Source organism: Ovis canadensis, chromosome 17 (genome assembly GCF_042477335.2).
Source record: "Ovis canadensis isolate MfBH-ARS-UI-01 breed Bighorn chromosome 17, ARS-UI_OviCan_v2, whole genome shotgun sequence".
NCBI lineage: Eukaryota > Metazoa > Chordata > Mammalia > Artiodactyla > Bovidae > Ovis > Ovis canadensis.
This window is the reverse complement of record NC_091261.1, coordinates 48,808,438-48,818,155: the sequence shown is the minus strand read 5'-3', so window position 1 is coordinate 48,818,155 and position 9,718 is coordinate 48,808,438.

Genomic DNA, 9,718 nt, shown 5'->3' with positions numbered 1-9,718 from the left:
GAATTAAAGTGAAAGTGAAGTCGCTCAGTCTTGTTCAACTATTTGCGACCCCATGGACTGTAACCTACAAGGCTCGTCCACCCATGGAATTGTCCAGGAAAGAGTACTGGAGAGGATTGTCATTTCCTTCTCCAGGGAAGCAAAGAATTGGATGCCTTTAAAAAATTTGGAATATTCTTGCTTTACAATTTTCTGTCAGTTTCTACTGTTCAGCAAAGTGAATTGGCTATACATATACATATATCCCCCAGGACCAGGTTAGATATTTTAGAAATATCATTTGCAAAGATAACTCAAGCCACATAATTATAAGAAATAATTTACAGAGAATGGGTATATAGAAAGTCAAACTGGACCAAATTTTGAGCTCTGTGTCATTCCTACATAAAATACAAAGCAAGATCACATATTTTCATGTTCAGAAACTCAAAGTGTGTTTGTAGCTTTATTTTTAATCTTTTGACAAAGGGAAAAAAAACAGTATTGCAGTGAACTCAAAACATGTGAGAGAGTTTTTTAGCTGTTTTTTAGAATAAGGAAAATAAAAACAAAAATGAAGAGTGATTTCATTTACAAATTGAATGAACACTAACACTGATGGTGGTGGTTTAGTCGCCAAGTTATGTCTGACTCTTGAGACCTCATGGACTACAGCCAGCCGTACTCCTCTGTCCATGGGATTCTCTAAGCAAATATACTGGAGTGGATTGCCATTTCTTTCTCCAGGGGATCTCTTTGACCCAGGAGTTGAACCTGGGTCTCCTGCATTGCAGGCAGATGATTTACCGACAGAGCTATGAAGGAAGTAGGAACAGGAGGAAGTTCCATATTTTGTTAACATCTTTCTTACCATTTCCTCCATCCAAAAATATAACTCTTGAAAAGTTTCCCAAAAGAAAAACAGTGGAAGCCTTTGGAGTTAATGCAGACCTCAACGTTATTCAGTTCAGTCCAGTTCAATCGCTCAGTCATGTCCGACTCTTTGTGACCCCATAGAATGCAGCACACCAGGTCTCCCTGTCCATCACCAACTCCCAGAGTTTACTCAAACTCATGTCCATTGAGTTGGTGATGCCATCCAATCATCTCGTCCTCTGTCACCACCTTCTCCTGCATTCAATCTTTCCCAGCATTAGGGTCTTTTTAAATGAGTCAGCTCTTTGCATCAAGTGGCCAAAGTATTGGAGCTTCAGCATCAGCATCAGTCTTTCCAAGGACTTAGGACTGCTCTCCTTTAAGATGGATTGGTTGGATCTCCTTGCAGTCCAAGGGACTCTCAAGAGTCGCCTCCAACACCACAGTTCAGAAGCATCAGTTCTTCAGCACTCAACTTTCTTTATAGTCCAACTCTCACATCCACACATGACCACTGGAAAAAAAAAAAAAAAAAACCAAAAACAAAAAAAAACATAGCCTTGACTAGATGGACCTTTGTTGGCAAAGTAATGTCTATGCTTTTTAATATGCTGTCTAGGTTGATCATAACTTTCCTTCCAAGGATTAAGTGTCTTTTTATTTCATGGCTGCAATCACCATCTGCAGTGATTTTTGAACCCTCCAAAATAAAGTCAGTCACTGCTTCCATTGTGTCCCCATCTATTTCCCATGAAGTGATGGGACCAGATGCCATGATCTTCGTTTTCTGAGTGTTGAGCGTTAAGCCAACATTTTGACTCTCCTCTCAATTTCATCAAGAGACTCTTTAGTTCTTCTTCACTTTCTGCCATAAGGGTGGTGTCATCTGCGTACCTGAGATTATTGATATTTCTCCCAGGAATCTTAATTCCAACTTGTGATTCATCCAGCCCAGTGTTTCTCATGATGTACTCTGCATATAAGTTAAAATAAGCAGGGTGACAATATACAGCCTTGACACACTCCTTTTCCTATTTGCAACCAGTCTGTTGTTCCCTATCCAGTTCTAACTGTTGCTTCCTGAACTGCATACAGATTTCTCAAGAGACAGGTCAACATTATTAGGTTGGTGCAAACATAATTGCAGTTTCAGACCATGAATTCTAAATCATTATAACTAGGGTCAAACACATCTTTATTAATCAAAATAGGAGCCATTATAATCAACATATTTTTGCTAATGAGAATTAAGTTTCTTTATTCCTGTAGCATAAAAATCCATGCTTTGGGATTTGATGAATTCTTGGAAAGCATTTTCTGCCTCCTACTGGTTGTGGAAGCTTTTTCCCTGCAAAATGTTGTTGAGATGCCTGAAGAAATGGTAGTTGGTTGGCAGGAGATAAGGTGAATATGGCAGTTGAGGCAAAACTTCATAGCCCAATTCATTCAATTTTTGAAGCACTGGTTCTTTTTTTTTTTTTTTCAAACAATCCATTATTTTATTTTTTATTTTTTTAATTTTTTTTTATTTTTTTATTTTTTTTAATTTTAGTTTTTTATTTTTTAAATTTTAAAATCTTTAATTCTTACATGCATTCCCAAACATGAACCCCCCTCCCATCTCCCTCCCCATAACATCTTTCTGGGTCATCCCCATGCACCAGCCCCAAGCATGCTGCATCCCGCGTCAGACACAGACTGGCGATTCAATTCACATGATAGTATACATGTTAGAATGTCATTCTCCCAAATCATCCCACCCTCTCCCTCTCCCTCTGAGTCCAAAAGTCCGTTATACACATCTGTGTCTCTTTCCCTGTCTTGCATACAGGGTCGTCATTGCCATCTTCCTAAATTCCATATATATGTGTTAGTATACTGTATTGGTGTTTTTCTTTCTGGCTTACTTCACTCTGTATAATCGGCTCCAGTTTCATCCATCTCATCAGAACTGATTCAAATGAATTCTTTTTAACGGCTGAGTAATACTCCATTGTGTATATGTACCACAGCTTTCTTATCCATTCATCTGCTGATGGACATCTAGGTTGTTTCCATGTCCTGGCTATTATAAACAGTGCTGCGATGAACATTGGGGTACATGTGTCTCTTTCAATTCTGGTTTCCTCGGTGTGTATGCCCAGAAGTGGGATTGCTGGGTCATAAGGTAGTTCTATTTGCAATTTTTTAAGGAATCTCCACACTGTTCTCCATAGTGGCTGTACTAGTTTGCATTCCCACCAACAGTGTAGGAGGGTTCCCTTTTCTCCACACCCTCTCCAGCATTTATTGCTTGCAGATTTTTGGATTGCAGCCATTCTGACTGGTGTGAAGTGGTACCTCATTGTGGTTTTGATTTGCATTTCTCTAATAATGAGTGATGTTGAGCATCTTTTCATGTGTTTGTTATGTGTGGTCAACCGTTGTCATGGAAAAGAATTGGTTCTTTCTGTTGATCAATGCCAGCTGCAGGTAGTATTCAGTGAATCTCATCAATTTGCCAAGCATACTTCTCAGATGTAATGGATTTACCAGAATTCAGAAAGCTGTAGTGGCTGAGAAGGGTAGCACACCACCAAATAGTGACGATGATATTTTATGGTGCAAGTCTGGCTTTGGCAAGTGCTTTGGAGCTTCTTCTCAGTCCAGCCACTGAACTGGTCACCATTGGTTGTTGTATAAAATCCACTTTTCATCGCACATCACGATCCAATTGAGGAATGGTTCTTTGTTGCATGGAATAAGACACAATGATATTTCAAAGCCATGAATGTTTTGATCTCATGAGGCATCCACCTATTGAGCTTTTTTATCTTTCCAATTTGCTACAAATGCTGAATGACCATATTATGGTCAACTTTGAGTTCTTCAGCAACTTCTCATGCAGTTGTAAGAGGATCAACTTTGATGATGGCTCTCAATTGGTCACTGTCAACATCCAATGGCCATCCACTATGCTCCTTATCTTCAGGGCTCTAGCCTCCTTGCAAAACTTCTTGAGCCACAATTGCACTATATATTTGTTAGCAGTTCTTGGGCCTAGTGCGTTGTTGGTGTTGCAAGTTGTCTCTGCTGCTTTATGACCCATTTTGAACTCGAATAAGAAAATCACTTCAATTTGCTTTTTGTCTAACATCATTTCTGTAGTCTAAAGCAAATACAAAATAAACAGCAAGTAATAAGTCATCATCAAAAACAAATAAACTGAGAAATATGCATTAAAATTATATACAACATAACTACATTTGTTTAGGAATGTTAGTCCAATATCAAATGGCAAATTTCAGCAGTGCAAAACCGCAATTACTTCTGCATCAATCTAAATAAAGTTTAGATTTCAGATGACTAAAGACAGTCTCAGTAATAAAATAATTTGGAAGACATATCATTCTTATTGCTTATATTGAATGAGATGAAAATGCAATACAAGCACTCTACCACTAATAATCGGTAACTGTCAGTTTTAGAATTGTCTCAACCTCACCAGACAGCAGGTAGACTGCCTAATTTTTTGCTCCATGATTTGTACATACAGTGATCCAAAGTATTCCTATATAAAGAAAATGATTTATAAAAAACAGTGTGAGCAATGTATATTTATATTTAAGTGAAACATATCACTACTTTACAATTAATGTTAATTTTACTCAAATTTAAACATGCTTCTGATTTTATAACTTTTTAATTAGAAAAATATTTCTACAAAATCTGAAAGCATCTGACAAATTCTTAGATTCCATTCTGATGAAAATGGATGGATCCTTTCTTAATGTGAAAGCTGGTATAATGATATAGACAGATAGTATGAGAGAAGTAAGAGGGAAGTCAGGAGGGAGAAAGATGTATAGAATAGGGAGTGAGTAAAGGGCAAATGTTATCCTTGGTCATAAAACCCTCTCATTACACTCAAACAAAATAGGAATGGCTTATTCCTCCATACTTATGTAGCATTATTCTGGATACACTAGCAGATGCAGTTAATCAAAATTAATGAGTGTGTATGTGCTTTGGAACAATGTGTAGCATACATATATACAATGTTTTATACTGTTAAATGAAATAAAATGAGACTTTTTAAAGGAGATAGATTAGATAATGTATAGCTTCAAAGATCAAGAAAATCAACTGAAAATCTATTAGGAACAATGTGAGAATACAGTATTGCAAATATTTCCTCTATAGATGATTCAATGATTATTTGAAAATTATAAATATTTTGTTCTCAAATTATGCCTGAAACAAGCAAATAATAGGTCAAAATGCTTTAAATAAAGATGATAATTTATATATTTTATTTTTAACAAAAAGAATGCTGTGTCTTCTATTTCTCTTTCTGACTCATACAAAACTTGGAAGTGAATATCAACAATTCTTTTTAGACTCACTGGAGAACTAGGTCACAGTGCAAACTTCTACCCTTAAAACTGGAGATACAGGTGAATACAAGAGAATCACAGCTTACCAGGAGAAGAAATAAACTCAAAATGGAATAAAGATCTAAACGTATGACAGAAACTATAAAACTCCTAGAGGAGAACATAGGCAAAACACTCTCCGACATAAATCACAGCAGGATCCTCTATGATCCATCTCCCAGAATACTGGAAATAAAAGCAAAAATAAACAAATGGGATCTAATTAAAATTAAAAGCATCTGCACAACAAAGGAAACTATAATCAAGGTGAAAAGACAGCCTTCGGAATGGGAGAAAATAATAGCCAATGAAGCAACTGACAAACAACTAATCTCAAAAATGTACAAGCAACTCCTGCAGCTCAATTCCAGAAAAATAAATGACCCAATCAAAAAACTGGGCCAAAGAACTAAATAAACATTTCTCCAAAGAAGACATACGGATGGCTAACAAACACATGAAAAGATGCTCAACTTCACTCATTATTAGAGAAATGCAAATCAAAACCACAATGAGGTACCATTTTACGCCAGTCAGAATGGCTGCAATCCAAAAGCCTACAAGCAATAAATGCTCGAGAGGGTGTGGAGAAAAGGGAACCCTCTTACACTGCTGGTGGGAATGCAAACTAGTACAGCCACTATGGAGAACAGTGTGGAGATTCCTTATAAAACTGGAAGTAGAACTATCTTATGACCCAGTAATCCCATTGCTAGGCACACACACCAAGGAAACCAGAATTGAAAGAGACACGTGTACCCCGATGTTCATCGCAGCACTGTTTATAATAGCCAGGACATGGAAGCAACCTAGATGTCCATCAGCAGATGAATGGATAAGAAAGCTGTGGTACATATACACAATGGAGTATTACTCAGCCGTTAAAAAGAATACATTTGAATCTGTTCAAATGAGGTGGATGAAACTGGAGCCTATTATAGAGAGTGAAGTAAGCCAGAAAGAAAAGCACCAATACAGTATACTAACACATATATATGGAATTTAGAAAGATGGTAGTGATAACCCTGTATGTGAGACAGCAAAAGAGACACAGATGTATAGAACAGACTTTTGGACTCTGGGAAAGGGAGAGGGTGGGATGATTTGGGAGAATGGCATTGAAACATGTATAATATCATATAAGAAATGAATCGCCAGTCTAGGTTCGATGCAGGATACAGGATCCTTGGGGCTGGTGCACTGGGATGACCCAGAGAGATGGTATGGGGAGGGAGGTGGGAGTGGGGTTCAGGATTGGGAACTCATGTACACTCGTGGCAGATTCATGTTGATATATGGCAAAACCAATACAGTATTGTAAAGTAAGATAAAGCAAAAAAAAAAGGAAAAGAAAGGAAGAAACTGCAGAAACATTTAAACTGATTGATGAACTGCTGGAGGCTCAGTGTGAATGAGCTTGAGAGTGAAAATTCAGGGCCCAGTTCTTACTAAAGCCTCACATTTTCCTGAATTTTAATTCCAAGAGACAGATCAAGTTTTCACTAAGGATATAAGAAACTTTTACCATGCATTAGGCAAAGGGAGGGTAAAAGAAAGAATTGTAAAATACACTACCAACATTCTGTTCTTCACTATATTATCTGTAACAAAGGCCACCCTTCAAAGGAAACTACTTTATCAGTCTTATTTGACCTTGGTGAAGGGCAGCTAGGCAACTCCAGCTCCCTTTAGCTTTCCTGCTCACAAAGTGAAGAAAAATAAATAAATAAAGAAGCTAAGAAAATATTCTGAAAGCCACAGACCAGGGACTCTTGCCTGGTGGGGATGGGGGGAGAAAAAAGAAGAAAAAGAAGAGACCACAGAGATTTCATCCAAAGATTATAGACTCCTTCAGCACTGCAGGGCTTTGGGATAATAACAGTGGATTACATAAGGGAGAACTGGAAGACACAAAATTTATTTTAAAAGGAGTTTATAGGGAAATTTAGTAACTACAGCAGAGAAAATATCAAGAATACTTGAAGAAAGTTAAGCTTCTGACAACTACAGCAAAAATTAAACTCAGCATGGCTCCTAGCCAGATAAACAGGAAACCTTGCACTTTCAGGACTATTTACTTCAGTTCCTTTGACTGAGTACATCATGCTTGACTTCCAACAAAATTACAGGGCATGATAAAAGGAAAAACAAAAGTCTGAAAAAAGGAATAAGCATTAGTCGAGACACAGAGAAGAGAAATCTTGAGTGTGTCATATCATAAATTAAAAATATGCTGTGATTAATTTGCCAAGGGCTCTAATGGAAAAAGTGGATAATGAGAGAACAGATTGCTAATGTAAGGAGATGGAAAATTTATGAAAGACTCAAAAGAAAAGCTGGAAATAAAAAGTACTAAAAACTGCTCATCAGTAGACTGGAAAGCAGAAGAAAGATTCAGTGAGCCTAATGATATATCAGTGACTTCCCTGGTAGCTCAGTGGGTGCAGGAGACCTGGGCTCGATTCCTGGGTTGGGAAGATTCCTTGGAGGAGGGCATGGCAACCTATTCCAGTATTCCTGTGTGGAGAATCTCCATGGACAGAGATTCTCTGCCCATCTCCTGGCAGGCTCCTCTGTCTATGGGATTTTCCAGGCATGACTACTGAAGCAGGTTGCCATTTCCTCCTCCAGAGGATCCCAATTCAGGGATGGAACTTGTGTCTCCTGTGTCTGCTGTATTGGCAGGCAGGTTCTTCACCACTGAGCTCCTAGGTAAGAAGCTAAAAACCATAGCTCATTTACCCAAGTATATCATATTTAAAACACTTCCCTGGTGGTATGTGTGTATATATATCCCCATGAAAGATGAAAGTGATCATATTTAAACTGAAGGAAAAAAAAAAGAGAGAGACTAGAAAAATCTTGAAATAAGTTAGAGGGATGGTGGTAGCATTATCTATAGGGGAAGAAAAAAAGGAATAAGACTTCTTTTTACAAGTTATGAGGAAAGAGGGAATGGAATAAAATATTTTAAATAGTAGAAGAATCAAACAAAAATAAACCCAACTAGAATTCTTAATCTATCAAAATTATCCTTCAAAAGTGAAGGAGAAATAAAGATTTTCTGATACAAATAAACATTGAAGGACTTTATCACCAGTAAAATGTTAAAATATGTCAGAAATTCAGATCTATGTGAAAAAGAAAGAGCATCAGAGAAGTAACAAAAAAAGTTATGTAAAATCTTATACTTTTCTAATTTCTAAATGATGTAATTGATAATTGTTGTTTCATAGTAATACAAGTAACAATGCTTCATGATCATAGAATATGGATTGTAGTATATGGGTCAGTAAAATGTTATAAGGGATGAAAGAAAGGAATGGAGAATATTTAGTTATAAAATGCCTGAAACACTTATGAGGTAGTATCCTGTTACCTGAAAGAGGATTTATACTAGTTGTAAATTGGCATTTTCAACACAAAACCATCATGTGAAATTTCAAAATAAGGGACTTCCCTACTGGTCCTCCAGCACTCCCATTGTGGGGGACCCAAGTTCAATCCCTGATCAGGGAACTGAATCCCACATACTGCAAGACCTAAGCACAGCCAAGTAAATCAACTAATATTTTAGAAAAAAAGTTAAAAAAGAGAATGCAAGCAATGCAGTAAGAAAAGAGAGTAAACTGAGTAAATAATATCGTTCAGTTTAAATCATTGAAGGCAGGAAAAGAATGGCAGTTAAAAACATAAAGAAACAAAGAACAAAAACAGTAATAGAATACAGTGACAAATATGGCGGCTATTACTTCTAATATAACAATAATGACTTTAAATGTCAATGATCTATAAACACCGATTAGACAGAAGTAGAAAGAATAGATAAAAATTAAGATACAGCTACATTCCATGTATAGAGAACCAATTTAGACATAAGGACACAGATTGGAGAAAGATGTTTCATGTTAACAAGCAAAACACTGGAGGAGTTACATTAATTTCAGATAAAGCAGACTTCAGAAAAAGAAAAAAAATCAAATATAAAGAGGAGTATTGCATGATGACAAATGAGTCAGTTCTGTAAGAAGATGTAAAAGTACTTAAAGTCTATGTACCTAACAATAGAGAATCAAAGTACATGAAGCAAAAATTATAGAATATTAAAGGGAAGTAGGCAGTCACCGATTATAACTGGAGCTTTAAACATCTATCTTTTGGTAACTGACAGATCCAGCAGGCAGACAATGAAAAGAATATAGTTGAACTGAACAGAACCATCATTCAGTTGGATGAAACGGGCACTTTTAGAGTAACCAACAATAGCAGAATTTGCATTTTTCTCAAGAGCACTTGGAACAGTCACTATGATAGATCACATTCTGGGGCATAAAGTGCACTTTTGCAAATGAAGACAATAAAAATCATAGAGTATGCTCTCGGATCACAATGGAATTAAACTAGAAATCAATAAGTGAATGATGGTGGGTATATTGCCAAATATTTAT